The 27,449-nt window shown below is 46.7% G+C and overlaps 1 long non-coding RNA gene across 2 annotated transcripts in view; it reads left to right on the top strand.

Annotated features, from left to right (window-relative positions):
* The window catches only part of LOC141180637 (uncharacterized), a 197,866-nt gene that overhangs the window by 60,629 nt on the left and 109,788 nt on the right, over window positions 1-27,449 (top strand). Inside the window, exon 3 of one of the 2 annotated variants that reach the window (XR_012256287.1) lies at window positions 18,475-18,582. The exons of the other annotated variant lie outside the window; for it this stretch is intronic. This is a non-coding gene — a long non-coding RNA (uncharacterized lncRNA). The remainder of the gene's footprint in view (window positions 1-18,474; window positions 18,583-27,449) is intronic. 2 annotated transcript variants of the gene reach the window in all.

Raw genomic sequence — 27,449 nt, 5'->3', positions numbered from 1 at the left:
GCCAAATGGAAAACACCATGCTGTTGCAGCTGTGCAGAGGAGAGCGGCAAGAGGCAAACCTCAGCGAGCCGCCCTGATGGGGGGAGACGCCGAACGCTGACGATGGAGAGTAGGACGACGCTGAGGAGGCACGTGAGTTACTGCTGTGACAGCACCCCCCTGACGCCCCACTGTTCTTTAGGCCAACCCGACGGAGAAACTGCTCAAAAATCGCAGGGGGGAAGAGGGGGGAGAACGATGTTGTCGGCAGGCTCCCAAGACCTTTCCTCAGGACCGAAACCCCTCCAATCAACTAGACAAGCAGGTGTGGAGAAATGCTGCACAGTGAAAATGGTTTAAAATGTAGAAGTGTCTATTTTTATCAATTAACAAAATACAAAGTGAATGAACACAATACATCATCAAAGCATCAATTCTTCTGGATGCACTTACACAGTTTTGAAGGAACTCGACAGGGAGATTGTTCCGAACATCTTGGAGATCTAACCACAGATCCTATGTAGGCTTTCGCAAAACCTTCTGTCTCTTCATGTAATCCCAGACAAACTTGATGTTGAGATCAGGGCTCTGTGGGGACATATCATCACTTCCAGGACTCCTTTTTCTTCTTTATGCCATTTACAGTTCTTAATGACATTGGCTGTATATTTGTGGTCGTTTTGCTGCTGCAGAATAATGTTGGAGGCAATCAGACGCCTCCCTGATGGAATTGTATGATGGAGTCCTTAATGCTGAAAAATACAGGCAGATCATAATAATAAATAATAATCTACTATATAATTGTCTTATCCCGTCTGTCTGTCTGTCCAGGAAATCCCGCGTCGCTCATTGGTCCGGCAGCGGCCAATCAGCGCCGCGGGATTTCAGAAAAAAGATGGCGGCCGTTAGCGGGACAGAGCTCAGCGGCGTTGCAGCCGGGAGATGAGCGCCGCGAGGCGCTCATCTCCCGGCCGGTACCAGCAGAATTACCCCGACCGCCGGACCCATCTGCGGGATGGAGATGCAGCCGGGAGATGAGCGGCGCGAGGCGCTCATGTCCCGGCCGGTAGCAGCGGAAGGACCGCCGGCGTCGCTGACCTCCATGCAGAAGAGAGGACCGGTGAGCGGCACTGCGGGTCGGGATACTTCTGCTGCGAGCACCCGCTCATGTCCCGGGTTCTCGCAGCGGAAGTAGCCGAACAGGCAGCGCCGCTTCCTGGTCCTCACCAAGACGATTCGATGATTGGTCGCGGTCTTCGGACCCGACCAATCACTGATCGTAGCGCAAAAGTTAAATACCGCTGTGCTGATTGGTCGCGGACGCTGCGCGCGACCAATCACCGATTTGGGCGCCAAATTTAAATATCGGCCGCGACCAATCAGCACAGTAGTGGTTAACTTTAGCCGCAAGATCAGTGATTGGTCGCGGGCCAAGACCGCGACCAATCACTGATTTGTGCGACACATTTAAATAGCGGCCGCGACCAATTAGATGTCAGCGCCGCTCCCCGGTCCTCTCTTCACACCCTAGCCGCTGATGTCCCCACAGTATCCGCATGGTGTTACAAAGATCCGGACATTTGTGTTAAAAATTGCTGATTGGTCGCTGGAGCTGCCCGCGACCAATTACCGATTTGGGCGCCAAATTTAAATATCGGCCGCGACCAATCAGCACAGCGGTGTTTAAATCTGGAGCCAAGATCGGTGATTGGTCGTGTAGCACCCCGAGGGCTCGGCTGCTACAGGGGTATTGCACCTCAAACCAGAGGTGTGGTATTCCACTCCCGGGTAAGGATGGAGTGTGGACCAGGACTCGGTAGGCTGCATGCACCACATACACCCCATTTCCGAGGGACAGCTCAACGGTGCTCCCACTAGACAGAAGTGCAGGCACGACAGCATCTGTCCCTGGCTGGTGTGTGGGGGGGGGGGAGTGCACCCAGTGGTGTAGGAGCAGATAGGGGTGGGTCTCTGGCCATAGGTAGGGGCCCATTGGTTGCTAGTCACCTGGGCTCGGGTGTTAGAAGGAGGTATATAAGGTGGGCACCATCTTAGGACAGTAGTGAGTTGAGTCAGAGGGGAAGACAGGAAGCAGAGCCTCTGCATGGGCTCTGCTCCGCAGGCTGGCCTTGTCCGGAGGCTGGAGCCTGAGAGAGAGAGAAAGGAGAAGGAACAGAAAGGACAGTAAGCAAGGAACAGGAACACAGAGAAAGGCCCAGAGACACGAGTGAAGTAGGAACCTTAAGAACCCACGAGATAACGGGTGAAGGGTTGGCAGAGCAGGGTACCGGAACCCAAATTGGTGGAGGCGACTAATCCTCAGCCAAAACCGGAGGTTGTGACCACATCTTGGTGCGACCCCTCACTACATCCACCAGGAAAGCATACCACATAGGGTCAGGGAAACCAGAGAGAGGTTTCGCCAACAGAAGGCCCGAGGAAGCTGGACAAAGGTGGGTCACTGGTGGGGACGGCCAGAGAAGGGAAGAGAAGGGAGTTCTGTGCCACACTCTGGAATTGCCTGGGAGTTGACCGAGTCCCTCACCTGGTGGACGCAGCACGGCTTGGGCAGTCATCGCCTGCAGCATTGACACGAATAACAACTGTGAGTAAAGCATTGGAAACTGCAACCGCACGTCTCTGTGTTTCATCGCCGCACCAGCACCATTAGTACTGGGACGCTCGCACCATCACTCCCATCATCTCGCACACTAACTGCCCTGGGGCTGCACTCTTCCCGTGGGGAGTCACACTACCTAAGCTGCGTATACCATCAGCCCCAGCGGTCTGCCTTGCAGCGGCGGTCCCCACTGACCGCAATCCACGGGTGGCGTAGTCGGACACTTATTATAACACCAATAGACTGCCACTGGTTTGACCACCCTGGGCACGGACCGGGTCACCGCCACACGGAGACTACAACCCCCAGCGATCCGGCTCCGGGTATCCCCTGCACAGCGCAGGCCCAGGGGGCGAGTCAGTCGCGTCCGATATTTAAATTTGGCGCCCAAATCGGTGATTGGTCGCGGGCAGCGCCAGCGACCAATCAGCGATTTTTAACACAAATGTCCGGACCTTTGTAACACCATGCGGATACTGTGGGGACATCAGCGGCTAGGGTGTGAAGGGAGGACCAGGGAGCGGCGCTGCCTGTGCGGATAGTTCCGCTGCGAGAACCAGGGACATGAGCGGGCGCTCGCAGCAGAAGTATCCTGACCCGCAGAGCCGCTCCCCGGTCCTCCCTTCTCACCCTAGCCGCTGATGTCCCCACAGTATCAGCATGGTGTTACAAAGGTCCGGACATTTGTGTTAAAAATCGCTGATTGGTCGCTGGCGCTGCCCGCGACCAATTACCGATTTGGGCGCCAAATTTAAATATCGGCCGCGACCGATCTTGGCTCCACATTTAAACACCGCTGTACTGATTGGTCGCGGACGCTATTTAAATGTGGCGCCAAAATCGTTGATTGGTCGCGCCCAGTGTCGGCGACCAATCAGCACAGCGGTGTTTAAATGTGGAGCCAATATCAGCGATTTTTAACACAAATGTCTGGACCTTTGTAACACCATGCGGATACTGTGGGGAGATCAGCGGCTAGGGTGTGAAGGGAAGACCGGGGAGCGGCGCTGCGGGTCGGGATACTTCTGCTGCGAGCAGTCGCTCATGTCCCGGGTCCTCGCAGTGGAAGTAGCCGCACAGGCAGCGGCGCTCCCCGGTCCTCACTAATACGATTCCGCTCCCCGCTCCTCACCAATACGATTCGCTGATTGGTCGCGCTCTCCGCACGCGACCAATCAGCGAGCTTGGCGCCAAATTTAAACAACGCTCTGCTGACTGATCGCGGTCGCTGGCCGAGATCAATCAGCAGTATTGGCGCAAAATTTAAACAACGCTCTGCTGATTGGTCGCCGGCCGCGACCAGTCAGCAGTATTGTCGCCAAATTTAAACACCTCTTTGCTGATTGGTCGCGGTCGCGACTAATCAGCGATTTTGGTGCCAAATTTAAACACGCTCTCCATTCCTCACTAACACTTTTCGCCGATTGGTCGCGGCCGCCGCCTGCGACCAATCACCGATATTGTCGCCAAATTTAAACACCGCTTTGCTGATTGGTCGCGGTTGCCTAACGCGACCAATCAGCGATTTGGGCGCCAAATTTAAACGCCGCTCTGCTAATTGCTCCCCGTCGGCCGCATACCTATTCTAGAATACCCGATGCGTTTGAATCGGGCCACCATCTAGTAATAATAATAAACAGGCAATGGAAGAAAAGTGCACACTACAAATGTGAATAAAGGATGCGCAGCCCTGGAGACATAACTCATGGTAATAATAATATAACAATATTTTTGATAGGGGTGACATGCAGGTATATGTATACATGTGCTGCATTATTGTGTATTAGCATGGTCATAATTTTCATGATATGAAGGGGATAAATACATATATGTATACTAGATGGTGGCCCGATTCGAACGCATCGGGTATTCTAGAATAGGTATGCGGCCGACGGGGCACAATTAGCAGAGCGGCGTTTAAATTTGGCACCCAAATCGCTGATTGATCGCGTTAGGCAACCGCGACCAATCAGCAAAGCGGTGTTTAAATTTGGCGGCAATATCGGTGAATGGTCGCGGGCGGCGGCCGCGACCAATCTGCGAACCGTGTTAGTGAGGAATGGAAAGCGTGTTTAAATTTGGCACCAAAATCGCTGATTAGTCGCGACCGCGACCAATCAGCAAAGAGGTGTTTAAATTTGGCGACAATACTGCTGATTGGTCGTGGCCGGCGACCGTGACCAATCAGCAGAGCGATGCAGAGCGGTGTTTAAATTTGGCGCCAAAATCGCTGATTAGTCGCGGCTGACGGCCGCGACCAATCATCAGAGCGTTGTTTAAATTTTGCGCCAATGCTGCTGATTGATCTCAGCCAGCGACCGCGATCAATCAGCAGAGCGTTGTTTAAATTTGGCGCCAAGCTCGCTGATTGGTCGCGGCTGGCGTCCGCGACCAATTAGCACAGCAGTGTTTAAATGTGGCGGCAAGATCGGTGATTGGTCGCGGCCGCTATTTAAATGTGGCGCCCAAATCGGTGATTGGTCGCGGGCAGCGTCCGCGACCAATCAGCACAGCGGTATTTAACTTTTGCGCTAAGATCAGTGATTGGTCGGGTCCGAAGACCGTGACCAATCATCGAATCGTCTTGGTGAGGACCGGGGAGCGGCGCTGCCTGTGCGGCTACTTCCGCTGCGAGAACCCGGGACATGAGCGGGCGCTCGCAGCAGAAGTATCCCGACCCGCAGCGCCGCTCCCCGGTCCTCCCTTCCGCATGGATGTCAGCAACGCCGGTGGTCCTTCCGCTGCTACCGGCCGGGACATGAGCGCCTCCCGCCGCTCATCTCCCGGCTGCATCTCCGTCCCACAGATGGGTCCGACGGTCGGGGTCCTTCTGCTGGTACCGGACGGGAGATGAGCGCCTCGCGGCGCTCATCTCCCGGCTGCAACGCCGCTGAGCTCCGTCCCGCAGATGAGCCGCTAACGGCTGCCATTTTTTTTCTGAAATCCCGCGGCGCTGATTGGCTGCCGGACCAATGAGCAACGCGGGATTTCCTGGACAGATAGACAGACAGACAGACAGACAGACGGGATAAGACAATTATATAGTAGATATTGTTCTATTGACATTACCATGAATTATGTCTCCACGGCTGCGCGTCCTTTATTCACATAGCGATTTGCACTGTGCACTTTTTCTTCCATTGCCTGTTATCATTATTTTTTTTTAATAAATGAAGATTCATTTAATTAATATGTGTTGTAGCCTATGTACATAAACACAATCATACATGCGCACAAACACACACGTCACTCACCATCCCTCTGCTCGGCTCCTGTCATCCAACTCCTCTCCGGTGCAGCAGTGCAAGGCGCACTGCCTGACGTCACAGGGCCGTGTCTCCTAGCTATGACGCGGCCGGTCCAGCACACAAGAAAGTTTACAGGTGCAGTGCTGGCCCGGCCGAAAGAAGAAGCAGGGGCCCTGCGCAGCTGCTGGGGGAGTGGCACGCCTCCCCCTTCCTCGCCGTCCAGCTTGCCCCTACCCACCGGGATATGTGCGCCACATCAGCTGCGCACACATTATAATGAGGGCGATCTGGCCAAGGGCCCCTCCGGAGCTCCGGACCCCGGGCGGTAGCCCAGATTGCCTTCATTATAATGCGCCTATGATAGAGGCCACTATCTCCTTAGCTTGCTGGTGGTACTTTTCTGCAGGAATCAGCTTGGCTCCAACCAGCCTGAAATATTTTCAGTGAATTATGGCACGACGCCATGGTATTAGCACTGCCCCCAGTACCAGTAGCGAAGCCATCCACAATTTCCTTCTCAGGAATTTTATTTGGTAGAATGAGTAGCTGGCCAAATACATTTGTTTTTCATAAAGGAGCTGAAGATACTGAGTGGCAAGTTTCTTCAGTATGTTAGACCGGAGATTACGTAAGGGAATATATCAGGAGTAGTGTTGAGCGATACCTTCCGATATCAGGAAATATCGTATCGGATTGGATCGGGCCGATACCCAAAAAGTATCGGATATCGCCGATTCCGATACCGGAAACCAATGCAAGTCAATGGGACACAAATATCGGAATGAAAATAAACCCTTTCTTTCCTTGTAGGTTAATTCTACATGAAGTAAAACAACTAAGAATAATGTAGAATGACATGAAAAGCCGGCAATTCATCAGCGGCATTCACCGGTACCCGACAATTTACAACAGAAAGAATAGAGCTTCACACATAGATTAGATAGATAGAAACATGTCAGTCACATATATATGAAGTACAGTGACAGTGTTGCTTACTGTACTTGTCATTTAGTGTAAAGGATTTATTAAAAAAAATATTAGTGTTTTCGTGCACCGTCTCTTTAAAAAAGCCGGCCGGCAATTCAGCATCTGTACCCGACAATTTATAACAGACAGAATAGAGCTTCACACATAGATTAGATAGATAGAAACATGTCAGTCACATATATAAGAAGTACAGTGACAGTGTTGCTTACAGAACTTGTCATTTAGTGTAAAGGATTTATTTAAAAAAATAATAGTGTTTTCATGCACCGTCTCTTTAAGAAAGCCGGCCGGCAATTCAGCATCTGTACCCGACAATTTAGAATAGAAGGAATAGAGAATCACACATAGATTAGATAGATAGAAACATGTCAGTCACATATATATGAAGTACAGTGACAGTGTTGATTACTGTACTTGTCATTTAGTGTTAAAATAAAGGATTTATTTAAAAAAAAATTGGCGTGGGGTTCCCCTTAATTTTAGGCTCTAGCGGAGGTTAAGCAGACAGCTGGGGCAAATGTTTGAAGCCTGGGAAGGGGGTAATACCCACGGAGCTTCCCAGGCTACTAATATCAGCCCCCAGCTGAATACCTAGCCTTTACTAGCTATTAAAATGGGGGACCCCCCCAAAAAAATGACGTGGGGTCCCCCCTAATTTAATAGCTAGCACAGGCTAGGCAGACAGCTGGGGGCTGATATTAATAGCCCAGGAAGGGTGCCATGAATATTGGCCCCCTCCCAGGCTAGAAACACCAGCCGTCAGCCGCCCCAGAAATGGCGCATCCATAGGATGCGCCAATTCTGGCACTTAGCCTCGCTCTTCCACGCTGCCCTGGTGCGGTGGCAGGGGGTAATAGGGTTGGGGTTGATGTCAGCTTATAATGCCAGCTGACATCAAGCCCAGGTTAGTAATGGAGAGGCGTCTATAAGACACCCCCATTACTAACCCCATAGTCAAAGTTAAAAGAAAACACAAACACCCAGAGTAAAGTCCTTTAATTGAAATAAAGACACAATTCTTTATTGTTCTAAATTAAACCATACTTACCATCACGCCCATTCCAGCTGAAGCCAACGATCTCCTGCAATAAAAGTAAAATAATAAAGCAACCTCATCCTTACCTTTCGATGGTTCCCAGGACAGCTCCAGCTCTGCTACATCGAGATGACAGGCTGGACCGCAGCAGAACGCCGCCATCCAGCCTGTCATCCCGCAGACACTGAGAAGAGCAGGCATGCTTGCGCTCCTCAGTGTCTCTCTGTGACGTCATCCAGATGAGCCGAGTTCATGTCCAATGAACTCAGCTCACCTCATGCACGTCACTGACAGCGTGGGAAAATTCTCCTGCACTCAGCGCTTCAGCGTGAGAATTCTCCCACGCTGTCAGTGACATACATGAGGTGAGGTCATGTCCAATGAACTCAGCTCACCTCATGCACGTCACTGACAGCGTGGGAAAATTCTCACGCTGAAGTGCTGAGTGCAGGAGAATTTTCCCACGCTGTCAGTGACGTACATGAAGTGAGCGGAGTTCATTGGACATGACCTCGGCTCATCTGGATGCCGTCACAGCCAGACACTGAGGAGTGGAAGTATGCCTGCGCTTCTCAGTGTCTGCGGGATGACAGGATGGATGGCAGCGTTCTGCTGCGGTCCAGCCTGTCATCTCGATGTAGCAGAGCTGAAGCTGTCATGGGAACCATGGAAAGGTAAGGATGAGGTTGCTTTATTATTTTACTTTTATTGCAGGAGATCGTTGGCTTCAGCTGGAATGGGCGTGATGGTAAGTATGGTTTAATTTAGAACAATAAAGAATTGTGTCTTTATTTCAATTAAAGGACTTTTTTCTGGGTGTTTGTGTTTTTTTTAAATACTTTACTAGAAATTCATGGCGGTCATGTCTAATATTGGCGTGACCCCATGAATTTCGGGCTTAGGGCCAGCTGATAATGCCAAGCTGGCCTTAACCCCTTTATTACCCAGTGAGCCACCGCACCAGGGCCCTGGATGAGTTGGGTACAGCGCCAGAAGATGGCGCTTCTATGAACGCGCCATTTTCCGGGGCGGCTGCGGACTGCAATTTGCAGCGGGTGGGACCCAGAAAGCTTGGGTCTCCCTGCGCTGCAGATTCCAGCCCCCAGCTGCCTAGTTGTACCTGGCTGGACACAAAAATAGGGCGAAGCGCCACACATTTTTTTTTTTAATTATTTCATGAAATTCATGGAATAATTAAGAAAAAAAGGGCTTCCCTATATTGTTGTGTCCGGCTAGGTACAAATAGGCAGCTGGTGGTTGGGGGCAGCCCGTTCCTGCCTGCTGTACCTGGCTGGACACAATTATAGGGCGAAGCCCCACATAATTTTTTTTTAATTATTTCATGAATTTCCTGAAATAATTAAAAAAAAATTGACGTGGGGCTTCACACTATATTTGTGTCCAGCCAGGTACAGCAGGCAGGAACGGGCTGCCCCCAACCACCAGCTGCCTATTTGTACCTAGCCGGACACAACAATATAGGGAAGCCCTTTTTTTCTTAATTATTCCATGAATTTCATGAAATAATTAAAAAAAAAAAAACGTGGAGCTTCTCCCTATTTTTGTGTCCAGCCAGGTACAACTAGGCAGCTGGGGGATGGAATCTGCAGCGCAGGGAGGCCCAAGCTTTTTGCCCTCCCCCCCCCCGCTGAAAATTGCAGTCCGCGGCCGCCCCGGAAAATGGCGCGTTCATAGAAGCTGGATGCTGTACCTGGCTGACATACAAAAATATGGCGAAGCCCACGTCAAAAGTTTTGGGAAAAATTTATTAAAAAATAAATAATAATTTAGGGACTGCATCTTTATTAAGTCCTCAAATGTCATTTAGTGTTAAAATAAAGGATTTATTTAAAAAAAAAATGGCGTGGGATCCCCCATAATTTTAGTCTCTAGCGGAGGTTAAGCAGACGGCTGGGGCAGATGTTTGAAGCCTGGGAAGGGGGTAAAACCCACGGAGCTTCCCAGGCTACTAATATCAGCCCCCAGCTGAATACCTAGCCTTTACTAGCTATTAAAATGGGGGACCCCCCAAAAAAAAATGACGTGGGGTCCCCTCTATTTTAATAGCTAGCAAAGGCTAGGCAGACAGCTGGGGGCTGATATTAATAGCTCAGGAAGGGTGCCATGAATATTGGCCCCCTCCCAGGCTAGAAACACCAGCCGTCAGCCGCCCCAGAAATGGCGCATCCATAGGATGCGCCAATTCTGGCACTTAGCCTCGCTCTTCCACGCTGCCCTGGTGCGGTGGCAGGGGGTAATAGTGGTGGGGTTCATGTCAGCGCCAGCTGCCATGAAGCCCAGGTTAGTAATGATGGCCGTCTATATGACACCCCCATTACTAACCTACAAAGTGTTAAAAAGAAAAAACACACTACACCCAGAAAAAATAATTTATTTGAAATAAAACACCATTTTATTTAATTCTTAGTTTACTAAAAAAAAAATAGTTACCTGTCCACGTTCCTGCGCTGATCTCCCATGCACAGCTGTCACATCTGGAGATGGTGACAGCTGTGCATGGCTGCTGTAAGCTCACGCTGCCGGGAACACGTCCGCTCCCGGCAGCGGGAGCCACTGACTGAGGTCACCGGAGTGCATTCAGGCAGCGCAGCTCCGGAGACCTCCTTTACGGCAGTGCTGTACCGTGGGAATTTCTCACGATACAGCAGTGCCGTAAAGGAGCTAACCGGAGCAGCGCTGCCTGAACTCCGGTGAACCCTTACGGCCCCGTCATTCTAGCGGCGGCAGCGGTTCAGAGCGGTCACATTCTATGTGGCTGCTCTGAACTGGAGATCTTCGTGGGACACTCGTGGACTACTACGGAGGGGTAAGGATAAGGTTGTGGTTTATTATTTTATATTTTATTACAGGAGATCGATGGCTTCGGGGAATTAGGTGTCTTGGTGAGTATAGGTGTAGTTTTTTATTTTTTACTTTATTTCAGGTGGCGATCGGCGGGGACAGGTAATGTATGAACTAATTTCTTTTAGGTAACCACTGGCCACCAATGACATGTTTTTAACATTTATTGGGGACACAGTAGGGCAATTTAAATAGCAGGATCAGGCTGATGGGAACTACTGCTCCCATCGAGCTGATCCTGCTGGCAGGAGTGGACGGGGGACAGACATAGGCCGATGGGAGTAGTAGTGTCACATCGGCCTATGTCTGCCCGCACACACACCCGCACACACCCGCACACACACACACCCCGCACACACACACACCCCGCACACACACACACACACACACACACCCCGCACACACCCCCGCACACACACCCGCACACACACACCCCGCACACACACACACCCCGCACACACACACACCCCGCACACACACACACCCCGCGCACACACACACACACACACACACACACCCCGCACACACTAATCATGACGGGTCTGGGAGGTGAGGCTGACCTGTGCGGCCGTGGGAAAGTTCATGTGAGTTCATGCAGTCAAGCATGAACTCACATGAACCCTCTGAGGGCACCGCGGCTACTTCAAATGAACAGCTGATCGGCATCACCTGATACCTCAGCTGTTCATTTGAAATAACCGGCGGGAAAGCGCAGCACAGAACGGGAAAGCCGGCGGTGAAGTCTTTTCACTGCCGGCTTCCCCGCCCGGGTCCTTCGCTCCTTGGTGCTGCGCTCCCCGCCCGGTCCTAATTTACGATCGGGATGGGAGGTGGCGAGGGGAGCGGAGGATCGGGGTGGGAGGCTGCGGGGAAGCAGTATGGGGCTGCGTGATTGTTTAAAAGCCGGCGGCTTTTTACCGCGCGCCGGCTTTTAAACAATCAGGAGAATTCTCCCACGCTGGGATGGCATTCTGATGACAAGCTGGATCGCAGCTGAGCGCTGCCACCCAGCTTGTCATCCTTCACAGACACTGCAGAGCGCAGGCATTATGGGAACTTCCGATTCCGGTATTCGATATTATAAAAGTATCGGAATTAAGTATCGGAATTCCGATACAGTGAATATCGGCCGATACCCGATATTTCAGTATCGGAATGCTCAACACTAATCAGGAGAGATTACACTGTGTTCCAAATTATTATGCAAATAATATTTTCTCAGATTTTCCCAAATTACCTATATGAATTGCAGTCATTGTAATTTTCCAGTCAAATAACTATTAGAGTACAATTGAAAGGTTTTTGTACAAACTGCCTATGATAACAGTATATTTTTAAAAAAAAATAAAACACTCAAACTGCACTCAAAATGCATGTTCCAAATTATTATGCATAGCAGAGTTTTCAACCTTTCAACCTTTTCATTTTAATAAAGAAAAAAAAAATGGTCATTTTTTAAATTATAAGTATTAGCAGGTTATTACAAACTGAAATCAAACAGTTTTCAACTCAAAACTTTATTCTAGGTGAAAGGAGCTTCTGAACTCTCTCATTCATTGAATTTGTCAGGTTTTGGATGGTTTCTGCTTCAATTGTTTTGCATGAGGACAGAATACCCTCCCAGAGCTGTTGCTTAGATGTGAACTGCCTCCCACCATCATAGACACTCCTTTTGATGATACTCCAGAGGTTCTCAATGGGGTTGAGGTCAGGGGAGCATGGAGGCCACACCATACGTTTGTCCCCTTTTATGCCCATAGCAGCCAGAGATGCAGATGTGTTATGTGCAGCATGAGACGGGGCAATATCATGCATGAAATGATCTCGATGGTCCAGATGGATGGAATGGAGGATGGCTGGTTGATGGACACCCCATGCAAACACGGCTACGGCACCAACAAGGAGGAGGTGGAGTAATGTTTTGGACTGGAATCATGGGGAGAGAGATTGTCGGCCCTTTTAGGATCCCTGAAGGGGTAAAGATGAACTCCATAATGTATGTTGAGTTTCTCAAACAGTACTTCCTGCCATGGTTCAAGAAGAAGAACCGTGCATTCCGCAGCAAGATCATTTTCATGCATGATAATGCCCCGTCTCATGCTGCACATAACACATCTGCATCTCTGGCTGCTGTGGGCATAAAAGGGGACAAACTTATGGTGTGGCCCCCATGCTCCCCTGACCTCAACCCCATTGAGAACCTCTGGAGCATCATCAAAAGGAGTGTCTATGATGGCGGGAGGCAGTTCACATCTAAGCAACAGCTCTGGGAGGGTATTCTGTCCTCATGCAAAACAATTGAAGCAGAAACCATCCAAAACCTGCCAAATTCAATGAATGAGAGAGTTCAGAAGCTCCTTTCGAACAAGGGGTCCTATGTGAAAATGTTACATCACCTAGAATAAAGTTTTGAGTTGAAAACTGTTTGATTTTAGTTTGTAATAACCTGCTAATGCTTATAATTTCAAAAATGACCATTTTTTTGTTCTTTATTAAAATGAAAAGGTTTAAAATTCTGCTGTGCATAATAATTTGGAACATGCATTTTGAGTGCAGTTTGAGTGTTTTTTTTTTAAAAATATACTGTTATCATAGGCAGTTTGTACAAAAACCTTTCAATTGTACTCTAATAGTTATTTGACTGGAAAATTACAATGACTGCAATTCATATACAGTACAGACCAAAAGTTTGGACACACCTTCTCATTTAAAGATTTTTCTGTATTTTCATAACTATGAAAATTGTACATTCACACTGAAGGCATCAAAACTATGAATTAACACATGTGGAATTATATACTTAACAAAAAAGTGTGAAACAACTGAAAATATGTCTTATATTAGGTTCTTCAAAGTAGCCACCTTTTGCTTTGATGACTGCTTTGCACACTCTTGGCATTCTCTTGATGAGCTTCAAGAGGTAGTCACCGGAAATGGTCTTTCAACAATCTTGAAGGAGTTCCCAGAGATGCTTAGCACTTGTTGGCCCTTTTGCCTTCACTCTGCGGTCCAGCTCACCCCAAACCATCTCGATTGGGTTCAGGTCTGGTGACTGTGGAGGCCAGGTCATCTGGCGTAGCACCCCATCACTCTCCTTCTTGGTCAAATAGCCCTTACACAGCCTGGAGGTGTGTTTGGGGTCATTGTCCTGTTGAAAAATAAATGATGGTCCAACTAAAAGCAAACCGGATGGAATAGCATGCCGCTGCAAGATGCTGTGGTAGCCATGCTGGCTCAGTATGCCTTCAATTTTGAATAAATCCCCAACAGTGTCACCAGCAAAGCCCCCCCACACCATCACACCTCCTCCTCCATGCTTCACGGTGGGAACCAGGCATCTAGAATCCATCCGTTCACCTTTTCTTCGTCGCACAAAGACACGATGGTTGGAACCAAAGATCTCAAATTTGGACTCATCAGACCAAAGCACAGATTTCCACTGGTCTAATGTCCATTCCTTGTGTTCTTTAGCCCAAACAAGTCTCTTCTGCTTGTTGCTTGTCCTTAGCAGTGGTTTCATAGCAGCTATTTTACCATGAAGGCCTGCTGCACAAAGTCTCCTCTTAACAGTTGTTGTAGAGATGTGTCTGCTGCTAGAACTCTGTGTGGCATTGACCTGGTCTCTAATCTGAACTGCTGTTAACCTGCGATTTCTGAGGCTGGTGACTTGGATAAACTTATCCTCAGAAGCAGAGGTGACTCTTGGTCTTCCTTTCCTGGGGAGGTCCTCATGTGAGCCAGTTTCTTTGTAGCGCTTGATGGTTTTTGCAACTGCACTTGGGAACACTTTCAAAGTTTGCCCAATTTTTTCGGACTGACTGACCTTCATTTCTTAAAGTAATGATGGCCACTCGTTTTTCTTTACTTAGCTGCTTTTTCTTGCAATAATACAAATTCTAACAGTCTATTCAGTAGGACTATCAGCTGTGTATCCACCTGACTTCTGCACAACACAACTGATGGTCCCAACCCCATTTATAAGGCAAGAAATCCCACTTATTAAACCTGACAGGGCACACCTGTGAAGTGAAAACCATTTCCGGTGACTACCTCTTGAAGCTCATCAAGAGAATGCCAAGAGTGTGCAAAGCAGTCATCAAAGCAAAAGGTGGCTACTTTGAGGAACCTAGAATATAAGACATATTTTCAGTTGTTTCACACTTTTTTGTTAAGTATATAATTCCACTTGTGTTAATTCATAGTTTTGATGCCTTCAGTGTGAATGTACAATTTTCATAGTCATGAGCATACAGAAAAATCTTTAACTGAGAAGGTGTGTCCAAACTTTTGGTCTGTACTGTAGGTAATTTGGGAAAATCTGAGAAAATATTATTTGCATAATTATTTGGAACACAGTGTAGTTCAGAGATGTACGGAGGAGAAAGGTTGTGGATGGCTTTGTAGGTCAGTGTTAGTAGTTTGAACTGGTTATGCTGGGCAATTGGGAGCCAGTGAAGGGATCTTATAGATTGCAATCTTATAGATTGCTGGAGCCAGTCCACAGTAAAAAAAAAAAAAGCAGCCATAGAGTGTCTGGGAACCTTCACACAGACTTTTATTAGCCAGGGCTGCTTCTCAGAAGGGTTGGACATGCCCACCAGAGAACCAGAGACTCCTCCGGTGGGCCCTGGCTTCTCCTTCTGAATAGTTCATAGTGCAAACCTTACAGCTGCTATGGGGCTCTTGAGCGAGAGAGAAAGGTGGACCCTCAGAGAATCAAATCCTCTGGTGGGCCCAATGTTCTTCAGTCTCACACTGCTTCACGGTGAGAGTTGTATTTCACCACAGCCATATTCTTTAGCTCTGTGAAAGGACTGGTATAGAGGGAAACCGTATCTACTCCAGCTGTCATTTCTCCCAGGAAGTCCTCTAATGCAGCTTGTTGCATAAGCAATGGCAGCCCGTCCAACATCAGCTACCACTTCTGGGTGGTGCTTCAACATACAAAGATCTTTCTTTGTGGCTTGAATTTCATGACTACAGAGTTGGGCAATGGCCTGATCTGCAATGCGTTTTGAGAAATAACGTGCATAAGCACGTCCAATCCACAGTAAAAAAAAGCAGCCATAGAGTGTCCGGAAACCTTCACACATACTTTTCTTAGCCAGGGCTGCTTCTAGGAGAGAGTTGTATTTCACCACATCCATATTCTTTAGGTCAGATGAAAGGACTGGAATACAGGGAAACCTTATCCACTCCGGTTGTCATTTCTCCACCACCAGTTTCCGGACATTGTCACACACGACCATGTCTGGCTGCATGTTCAGCGGTGAAAGCCACAGATCTGCCTGCTGTGTTACAGCTTTCAACAACTCTGCAGCGGTGTGTGGTTTGTCACCTAAGCATAAGCATATTATCTTTGGCACAGCCTGTTGCCGCTTGGCCAAGGAAGTGCTGCAGTGCTTCCAGCTTGTGACTGATCATTTTGGAAATGGAGGCCGAACAGGAGGAGGATGAGAAGGAGGAGGTGCAGGAGCTGAACAATGTGATTACATTGAGGTTGTATTGTCGAGTCTGTTTTTTATTAGTGATGAGTGAGCATGCTCGCTACTGCTCGGTGCTCGCCCGAGCATCTCACTGCTCGAGATGCTCGGCGCTCGCCAAGTATTCCCGGGGTTGCTCGGGTCCCCTCCCTGCATGTTTGGCGCTCTTTAGAGCGCCAATCAACATGCAGGGATTGCCTGCCACTCATTGTAATGCCGCAGCCATGGTGGTTGTGGCATTACAGTGGTTGGATGGCCGCACAGCGTCATCAGGTCTATATCAGACCTGGCGCCGCTGTGCTCGTCACAGTCACTCCGGAGTCAGGCAGAGTAGGGAGAGGTGCTGCTGCTTCAGGGAGAGATTTGCTTGTATATTAGGTAGTGTAGGGAGAAAAACCGTACATTACACTTATCCATCTTAACAAACAGTCATTTTGAGCACTGACTAATCCATATGCAGAGATATCAGGCAGGCAGTGTACATAGGCTGGCAGGCAGTGTATATAGCAGACTGCAGTGCATATAGCACAAGAGGCTCCATTCCAATTCTGCCTTCTGCTGCTGTTAGATATTTCTATACAAAGGCCCAGGTCTCAGGGGCCAGGAATACTTTTTTTTTTTAAATCCTCATTATTTGCTTAAAAAGCAATCCAGAGAACACCATTTTTTTCTGCGCCATTTGCTTGTTGGCACTGCAGAATACAGTCAGGTCCTTTCCATATTACAGCGCTAGAAATCCAGCTAGTTAAAACCGTGTTTTCTCCGTCACATGGATCACATATACGTATTCAGAAAATACTGCCATTTTTGGCCTCCATTCCAATTTTTTTTCACTGTGTCAGCAAAGTTTTTGACACCAGTTTGCTGTTCAAACTAGTTACCTACAGGCCAGGTATTTAAAACTTTGTTTTCTCCGTCACACGGATCACATATACGTTGTCAGAAAACACTGCCATTTCTGGACTCCATTAAAAATTTCCTTCAGTGTGTCAGTGAAGCAATTCACACCAGTTTGCTGTTCAAACTAGTTACCTACAGGCCAGGTATTTAAAACTCTGTTTTCTCCGTCACACGGATCACATATACAGTACAGACCAAAAGTTTGGACACACTTTCTCATTTAAAGATTTTTCTGTATTTTCATGACTTTGAAAATTGTCTTTTGTGTCTACTCACAGATAACTTGAGACTGTCTTTGATCATCCTGGAGCTGATCATTGGCTGTACCTTTGCCATTATGGCTATTCTTCCATCCATTTTAAACCATTGGAGATCATTTTAGCTGAACAGCCTATCATTGTCTGCACTTCTTTAGAAGTTTTACCCTCTCCAATCAACTTTTTAATCAAAGTACTCTGTTCTTCTGAACAATGTCTAGAACAACCCATATTTCTCAGGCTTTCAAGGAGAAATGCATGTACAACAAGTGCTGGCTTCATCCTTAAATAAGGGCCAACTGATTCACACCTTTTCTTCACAGAATGATTGACCTCACTAATTGAACTCCACACTGCTATTATTTTGAACACACCCCCTTTCAATTATTCAAATACACAGACTCAAAAACATGCAGATCATGAATGCTGAGTCTGTTGGTTTTCTTAGAATCTATTGCACCAACTGGTAAATTGTTTGATATATGGTAATATAATTTATATCAAAAACAGTGATTAATCTGGTTAGTCATATTAAACTGCTATTATTTTGAACAGTATGTATAATGAATGGGGGGATGGATGCAGGGCAGGGACTAAGACTATGTGCACACATTCAGGATTTCCAGCAGAAAATTCTACTGCAAATCCTAATGTGTTGGCAGGAAAAACGTTGCATAAAATACGCTTTTTTGCTGTGCTTTTAAAAGGCGATTTTGTTGCAGATTTTTCTCCACTCATTGGAATGGGTGAAATATGCTGCAAGAATTGACATTATGCAGATTTGAATCTGCTGCAAATCTGTAAGGAAAAAATAGGCAGCGTGTGCATGACTTCAGGATTCTCATTCAATTTGCTGGTACAGTAAAATGATGCGTATTTGATGCAACATGTGCACATAGCCTTGAAATTAGTTGGGGGAATGTTAGACACTGACTAATATTTATTTATTGGGCTTCGAAAATTATAGTTAATGTGGGGTGGGGGGCACAGAGCTAGATTACTTATCAGTTTATATTTTTAAGGAGCAATGTGATGGAGACGTTTGTGTGTGTGTGTGTATATATATATATACATATGATATATGTGACCTTATTATTTTCAGGGCTGCGGTGATCAGTGTGACAAGACGCGTCGTGGGTGGAAGATGTCGACATGAAGGTCTGACCAGATTGAGAAGAAACAACAGAAAATGGCTCTAATCAGACGAGATGTAAGTATTTATTCTGATGTGTATGACTTGGAGTAATACTGTTCTTTGTAAAATTCCTTAGGCCACTTTCTCACATTTGTGTGAAATGTCTGTGAGCTGCCAGATTTTTTTATTGGTTGGCACATGGACTCAGGGTTTCATAGATCCATTCACTTATCAGTAAAAATCATGGATCCGAGAATGAGGTCTGCGAGACTCGGGGCATGTCCTGTTTCTGATCTGATTTTGAAGATCAGAATAGGACTTACTCAGTGGGTCTGTGTGCTGTTCGAGAGAAAAAGAAAATTGAGCAGCACACTGATACAGAAATGTAGCCTTACTATATACAGCACCGTCCCTTATTGTATAGTGTACTCCCTTATTATGTATAGCACAGTCATTAAAGGAGTATTCCCATCTCTAAGTTCCTATCCTAATATGTAGTAAGTGTAGTAATATTAGCAAATGGCCACACACATAGTGACTGTTAGTCAGCTGTTAGTGGTCGTAACTAGTGATGAGCGAGCTCGCTCAGTTAACCCTTTCACCGAGCACGCTCGGATACTGACCGAGAATTTTCGGAGTGCTCAACAACTATGTTCGAGTCGCTACGGCTGCATGTGTCGCGGCTGTTACACAGCTGCAACACATGCAGGGATTGCCTGTTTGTTAGGCAATCCCTGCATCTTATTATGTATAGCACCGTCCCTTACATAGCATATTCTTGTTAGTTTTGATAATCACTGCGCCCTCTCTTTATCACATGGTTCTCACTTGTTAGATATATAATGACTGCTGATGAAGCAGCATCTGACCAGGAGACCAGTCCATCATCCGCCTCCATTAGAAAAAAAGCTTTCCCATGCTCCATCAGCCGTCATTTTAATTTATTTCTAACAAGAGTGAACGCAATGAAATAAGGACAGGGCACCAAAATATTGAGAATTTGACATGTAAAGGACAAGAGAGGACACTATATAAAATTATATTACGTGTATATAGCTTTGTCACCACAAAAGGATGGGGGCCCAGACACATTTCTTAAACAGGGGCCCCAACCTTTTAGTGTCCGCCCTTGGACGGTGGTATATACAGTTAGGTCCATATATATTTGGACAGAGACAACATTTTTCTAATTTTGGTTCTAGACATTACCACAGTAAATTTTAAACAAAACAATTCAGATGCAGTTGAAGTTCAGACTTTCAGCTTTCATTTGAGGGTATCCACATTAAAATTGGATGAAGGGTTTAGTAGTTTCAGCTCTTTAACATGTACCACCCTGTTTTTAAAGGGACCAAAAGTAATTGGACAATTGACTCCAAGGCTATTTCATGGACAGGTGTGAGCAATCCCTTTATGTCATTCTCAATTAAGCAGATAAAAGGCTTGGAGTTGATTTGAGCTGTGGTGCTTGCATTTGGAAGGTTTTTCTGTGAAGTAAACATGCGGTCAAAGGAGCTCTCCATGCAGGTGAAACAAGCCATGCTTAAGCTGCAAAAACAGAAAAAACCCATCCGAGAAATTGCTACAATATTAGGAGTGGCAAAATCTACAGTTTGGTACATCCTGAGAAAGAAAGAAAGCACTGGTGAACTCATCAATGCAAAAAGACCTGGGCGCCCACGGAAGACAACAGTGGTGGATGATTGCAGAATAATCTCCATGGTGAAGAGAAACCCCTTCACAACAGCCAACCAAGTGAACAACACTCTCCAGGAGGTAGGCGTATCAATATCCAAATCTACCATTAAGAGAAGACTGCATGAAAGTAAATACAGAGGGTTCACTGCACGGTGCTAGCCACTCATAAGAATCAAGAATAAAAAGGCTAGACTGGACTTTGCTAAAAAACATCTAAAACAGCCAGCACAGTTCTGGAAGAACATTCTTTGGACAGATGAAACCAAGATCAACCTCTACCAGAATGATGGAAAGAGAAAAGTATGGCGAAGGCGTGGTACAGCTCATGATCCAAAGCATACCACATCATCTATAAAACACGGCGGAGGCAGTGTGATGGCTTGGGCATACATGGCTGCCAGTGGCACTGGGTCACTAGTGTTTATTGATGATGTGACACAGGACAGAAGCAGCCGAATGAATTCTGATGTATTCAGAGCCATACTGTGTGCTCAGATCCACCCAAATGCAGCCAAACTGATTGGTCGTCGTTTCATACTACAGATGGACAATGACCCAAAACATAAAGCCAAAGCAACCCAGGAGTTTATTAAAGCAAAGAAGTGGAATATTCTTGAATGGCCAAGTCAGTCACCTGATCTCAACCCAATTGCATTTCACTTGTTAAAGACTAAACTTCAGACAGAAAGGCCCACAAACAAACAGCAACTGAAAACCACCGCAGTGAAGGCCAGGCAGAGCATCAAAAAGGAGGAAACACAGCGTCTGGTGATGTCCATGAGTTCAAGACTTCAGGCAGTCATTGCCAACAAAGGGTTTTCAACCAAGTGCTAGAAATGAACATTTTATTTGCAATTATTTAATCAGTCCAATTACTTTTGGTCCCTTTAAAAACAGGGTGGCACATGTTAAGGAGCTGAAACTCCTAAACCCTTCATCCAATTTTAATGTGGATACCCTCAAATGAAAGCTGAAAGTCTGAACTTCAACTGCATCTGAATTGTTTTGTTTAAAATTCATTGTGGTAATATCTAGAACCAAAATTAGAAAAATGTTGTCTCTGTCCAAATATATATGGACCTAACTGTATATGAATGTATGTGTATATGCAAAACATAATACAACAACAGAGGACCTGTGTCTCCAGTCACGCACTGATTGGCTGCCGGCATGTATTGCAGCGCAGGGACTCGGCGGGTCCCCTGCACCGTAATACATTTCAGCTGAATGTGTGTACGATGATGCACATCAAGCTGAAATAGTCGCTGGTATCGGCGGGCCCCCTCCAGCTGCATCAGACATATGTCCGCCCCTGGTGCAGTGAGTAGCTGGGGTCCCTGACATCACAGCTGAGCCTAGAGCACATGCAAGGCCGTCCCTGGGACGCCATACTATGTATATTACTTATACTTCAGCAGTTGGGTGAGCAGTTTTTAATTATAACACAAGTGTTGGCACATTATCATTCTGATGCAATTAAGGCTTTTTATCACTATATGCAAATACATGTGAAGTGGTACAGGATAAAAATGAAGTATTGTTATATGAGGAGATGAATATTATTGCAGTATGATTTCCTGATGTACAGTGATTAATCACTGATTATGGAGTAGATCTTATATATACCTTGTTTATGCACTGTGAATGTTCATGGCTTGAGAAAGGCTCACAGTATAAAGAGCTGAAATGTCGCACCTACACGGGTGAATAAAGATCAGTGTTTTTACTATCTCGCAGATGGAGTGCTGCCATTTTCTTGCTGTATTTCACTATAAATAAATATCTATATGAATCTCTAGTTATATGGTTACATTTTTATATGTAAAACAAAAACTGCATAGATTTGTCCTCATATATATTAGTGTAGAATATACGGACTCGAGAAAATCGGCAGGATCTATTGTAAAACTTCTTCGGCTGGTATTCAGACTAAAGCTTGTCACCGCAGGAGTCGCAATGTGACCCTACTCACCTGCATCACGCTACCATGCAGCAGCGGCATAGAACGAAGTTTGGCAGCTTGACCTATGTTGTGACCAAACTTCGTGTCACCCAAGCGTAGGCTAGACCATGTGTGTGGGCTAACGTCACTGCCATGAAACGCCAATCCCTGGCACATCAACGTCAGCTGCTGCCCTCTGATTGGCCGGCGGCATGTATTGTAGTCCAGGGACTCCGATTCTCTGCACCGCAACACACTTCAGTCCTGAGGTGCACATCTGACTGAAGTAGTCATATGGGTCCAGTTGCACTTTATGAGACCGCAATCATTACGCCCCTGGGTAATGTAGGGGACATGGGATGATACTGACATCATTGTGGATGGGGTGTGAGATGAAGTGATCGGTGCCGCACTGCCACAGATAAAAGCACAGGATCACTGCTCAGTCAGTTCCAATGCTGGAATGAATGAGGTCAGTGCTGAGGCGGTTTACTAACAGCCAATGAGTGAGTATTGGGCGGGTAGAAGCAAGTGCTGGACAATTGAGCCAGGCAGTGCTAGCTCTGGTTCTGAGTCTACAAAAAAAAGTACAGGGAGCACAACCTAGTCTGGAGAGCAGCATGTAAACAGGGTGCAGCAAATAAAAAGAAATTCAGGAGTAATGAAAGGTAGAAATCAAAAACAAAGTTTATTGGGCTGTCATCCAAAATTGCCAGTAAAAAAATAAAAAAGTGGTATCTATCAAGGCAGGTGGTGGTATCTATCAAGGCAGGAGGTGGTATCGGTGGTATCAAGGCAGGCGGTGGTATCGGTGGTATTAAGGCAGGTGGTGGTATCAAGGCATGTGGTGGTATCGGTGGTATCAAGGCAGGTGGTGGTATCGGTGGTATCAAGGCAGGTGGTGGTATCGGTGTTATCAAGGCAGGTGGTGGTATCGGTGGTATCAAGGCAGGTGGTGGCATCGGTGGTATCAAGGCAGGTGGTGGTATCAAAGAAGGTGGTGGTATCAAGGCAGGTGGTGGTATCGGTGGTATCAAGCCAGGTGGTGGTATCAAGGCAGGTGGTGGTATCGGTGGTATCAAGGCAGGTGGTGGTATCGTTGGTATCAAGGCAGGTGGTGGTATCGGTGGTATCAAGGCTGGTGGTGGTATCAAGCCAGGTGGTGGTATCAAGGCAGGTGGTGGTATCGGTGGTATCCTATATAGATTGGAGATATAACAAATAATATTGTTAAAGCGCATTAAAGTCACAAAAGTAGTCAGTGAACATCTTGTATAACTGTGTACATTTGGTGTGCTCTCTAAGTAACTCAACACACAGCCATTAATGTCTAAACCACTTACAACAAAAGGGAGTACACCCCTAAGTGAAAATGGCCAAATTGTGCTCAATTAGGTACTTTCCTTCACCGATTTCATGTGGCTCATTAACGTTACAAAGTCATAGATGTGAATTTGGAGCAGGAGCATTAAATTTGGTGTTATCGCTCTCACACTGCTCACTAGAAATTCAACATGGCACCTCATGGCAAAAAAAACTCTCTGAGGATCTGAAAAAAAGAATTGTTGCTCTATGTAAAGATGGCCTAGGCCAGGGGTCCTCAAACTACGGCCCGCGGGCCACATGCGGCCCGTGGAGGATTTTTATCCGGCCCGCCGGGCTGTGCGCAGAGGGGAGCTGTGCCAGCGCCCACCCTTCTTCCCCGCTTTCTCAGAGCCCCGGTAGCCCGATACTTACCTCTCCCCGTGCCTTCGCAGATCCACTGTCTTCCTGGTCTGCGCTCCCTGTGACGTCTCAGGTCAGAGGGTGCGGTGACGTCTTTACACCGCGCCCTCCCCTGAGCCATCACAGGCAGCGCAGAGAGGGACGACGACGCCGCGACGCTGGAGTACGGACCTGAGCAGCGGCAGCAGGCAAGGAGGGAGGGGAGTATTGGATTTTTATATTTTTTTTTACTGTATGGAGGCATGGGACATAATATTAGGGGTGACATCCTGCATGTGGCATTATATGGGGGGGTGACTTCCTGAATGGGGCATTATATGGGGGAGTGATATCCTGCATGGGTCATTATATGGGGGGGGTGACATCCTGAATGGGGCATTATATGGGGGGGTGACATCCTGAATGGGGCATTATAAAGACAGGGGAGTGATATCCTGCATGGGTCATTATATGGGGGGGGGGGTGACATCCTGAATGGGGCATTATATGGGGGGGGTGACATCCTGAATGGGGCATTATAAAGACAGGGGGGTGATATCTTGTATGGGGCATTATATGGTGGGAGAAAGGGAAATCCTGCATGGGGCATAATAAGGAGGGAACAGCCTGCATAGGGCATTATAAGGGGGGAAACAGCCTGCCTATTGGGGATATTTACTTGCCTATTCGGGATATTTACCTGCCTATTAGGGACCTATGCTGCCTATTTGGGACATTTACCTGCCTATTGGGGACCTATGCTGCCTATTGGGAACATTTACCTGCCTATTGGGGACATTTACTTGCCTATTAGGAACCTATGCTGCCTATTGGGGAACTATGCTGCCTATTGGGGATATTTACCTGCCTATTTGGGACATTTACTTGCCTATTAGGAACCTATGCTGCCTATTGGGTACATTTACCTGCCTATTGGGGACATTTACTTGCCTATTAGGAACCTATGCTGCCTATTGGGTACATTTACCTGCCTATTGGGGAACTATGCTGCCTATTTAGGACATTTACCTGCCTATTTGGGACATTTACCTGCCTATTGGGGACCTATGCTGCCTATTGGGAACATTTACCTGCCTATTGTGGACATTTACTTGCCTATTAGGAACCTATGCTGCCTATTGGGTCATTTACCTGCCTATTGGGGACATTTACCTGCCTATTGGGGACCTATGCTGCCTATTGGGAACATTTACCTGCCTATTGGGGACGTATGCTGCCTATTGGGGACATTTACCTGCCTATTGGGGATATTTAACTGCCTATGGAGGACCTATGCTGCCTATTGGGGATATTTAACTGCCTATTGAGGACCTATGCTGCCTATTGGGGATATTTAACTGCCTATTGAGGACCTATGCTTCCTATTGGGTACAGTTACCTACCTATTGAAATACCGGTTGATTTAACTTTACTTGTTCTTCATTTTAAATATTGTATTTGTTCCTGTATTGTTTTTTTTTACTACAAAATAAGATATGTGCAGTGTGCATAGTAATTTGTTCATAGTTTTTTTAAAAAACTATATTCCGGCCCTCCAATGGTCTGAGGGACCGTGAACTGGCCCCCTGTTTAAAAAGTTTGATGACCCCTGGCCTAGGCTATAAGAATATTGCCAACTGTTAGAACCCTCCTGTTAGTTTTTTTCCTATTTTGTGGTCACGTGACCTGCTGCCTATTTAAGCTCCGCCCTTCTGGCTTTGCTGGACTTCAGTGTTACTTTGACTCTTAATCTAGCCAGTTGCTTTGTACCTCTCTCTATAGTTTGCTTGGTCCTTGGACCTCTAAGTATTTCTGTGTGTTTGTCTTTTTGCTCCACTACAACGTCTATCATCCTGAGTCTAATGGACAGACAGAAAGAAAGAACCAGGATGTTGAGCAGTTTTTGCGTTGTTTTGTGGCAGACAATCAAGAGGTGTGGTCTGAGTTTCTGCCACTTGCTGAATTTGCTCTTAACAACCATACATCCTCCTCTGCTGGGTGTTCTCCGTTTTTTGTTGTACTGGGAGACATCCGTCGTTTGGTTCGTTCTCCAAATTGGTGTCTGCTGTGCCGGAGGAGGAGAATTTTTCCGGTGATTTGGAGAGAGTTTGGACTGATGTACGTTGTAACCTTCAAGAGGCTAACAAAAAGTTTAAGAAGTATTTTAACAGGAAACGTCAAGAGGTTTTGTTTACGGTTGGTGACATGGTTTGGTTGTCCTCAAAGTATCTGCGGTTGAGGATTCCTTCTAAAAAATTGGGTCCGAAGTTTGTGGGACCATTTAAGGTGCTTCAGGTGGTTAACCAGTCTGCTGTTAGGTTGGAGGTTCCCTCCTCCTGGAAGATTAATCCGGTGTTTCATGTTTCCTTGTTGAAAAAAGCTGATGTATCGGATAGGGATGCCACTGTCACAGTTCCTCCGGTGGTGGAAAACGGTGAATATGAATTTCTCGTATCCTGAATTCCAGAGGGCATAGAGGGAGATTGCAGTATCTCGTCGCTTGGAAAGATTTCGTTCCTTAGGATAACTCCTGGGTAAGGGCAGATGATGTCTCTGTTCCTAGACTTATCAGAGCGCTTCACAGGAGGTTTCCTGATAGGCCTGGGCCTGGAGGATCCGGAGGATCCTCATAGAAGAGGGGGTACTGTTAGAACCCTCCTGTTAGTTTTTTTTCTATTTTGTGGTCACGTGACCTGCTGCCTATTTATTCAAGCTCCGCCCTTCTGGCTTTGCTGGACTTCAGTGTTACTTTGACTCTTAATCTAGCCAGGTGCTTTGTACCTATCTCTATAGTTTGCTTGGTCCTTGGACCTCTAAGTATTTCTGTCTGTTTGTCTTTTTGCTCCGCTACAACTTCTGCTAGGAGGTGTCCAATTTTGTCCCAGTCCTTAGTACTTTTAGGGACCCCTCCCTTATATCTATAGGTCTGCGTTCAGACTAGCTGAGGACGAAGGCGGGTCTGTTCACAAGGAACAGGTTGCCCGCTGCATCATAGGGAATCAGCTTAGTCCTATTGTAGGGACAGTTTTCCTATCTTTGCTTAGCTCTTGTAGCAGATCATAACAGTAAGTCCAGCCCAAAATAAAATAAAAAATCCTAAGGAAAGAGATCCGGAGATCAGCATGGTGTCTGTTCAGAAATTGGCTCAACGCCTGCTGGGATTGTCTCTTGAGGTGGCCGAGCTCCAGCAACACGTGAGTAGCTGTCCTGGAGTGCATTTTGTTGAACCGAAGGTAGGACTGCCTGATTTTTTTTATGGTAAACAACAAGATTTTTTTTCCTTTAAAAATGCTTGTTTATTATATTTTTGTTTGAGACCCAGGTCCTCTGGGAATGAATCACATTGCATTGGGTTTATCATGTCACTTTTGCGCAAGGAACCACAGGGATGGGCCTTTTCTCTCCAACCTAATGATCCGTGGTTTAGATCGGTGGAAGATTTTTTTTCTGCTATGGGGTTGTTGTATGACGATCCTGGTCGAGTCTCTTCTGCTGAGACACAACTGAGACGTTTAAAGCAGGGGTCAGGTGATGTTGAAAATTATTGTACACACTTCAGAAGGTGAAATTATTGTACACACTTCAGAAGGTGGTCTTC

This window comes from Phyllobates terribilis, unplaced genomic scaffold (assembly GCF_046119375.1).
Source record: "Phyllobates terribilis strain yellow unplaced genomic scaffold, ASM4611937v1 Scaffold_34__1_contigs__length_13252353, whole genome shotgun sequence".
Taxonomy (NCBI): Eukaryota; Metazoa; Chordata; class Amphibia; order Anura; family Dendrobatidae; genus Phyllobates; species Phyllobates terribilis.
This window is presented reverse-complemented; position numbering and strand designations above follow the sequence as displayed.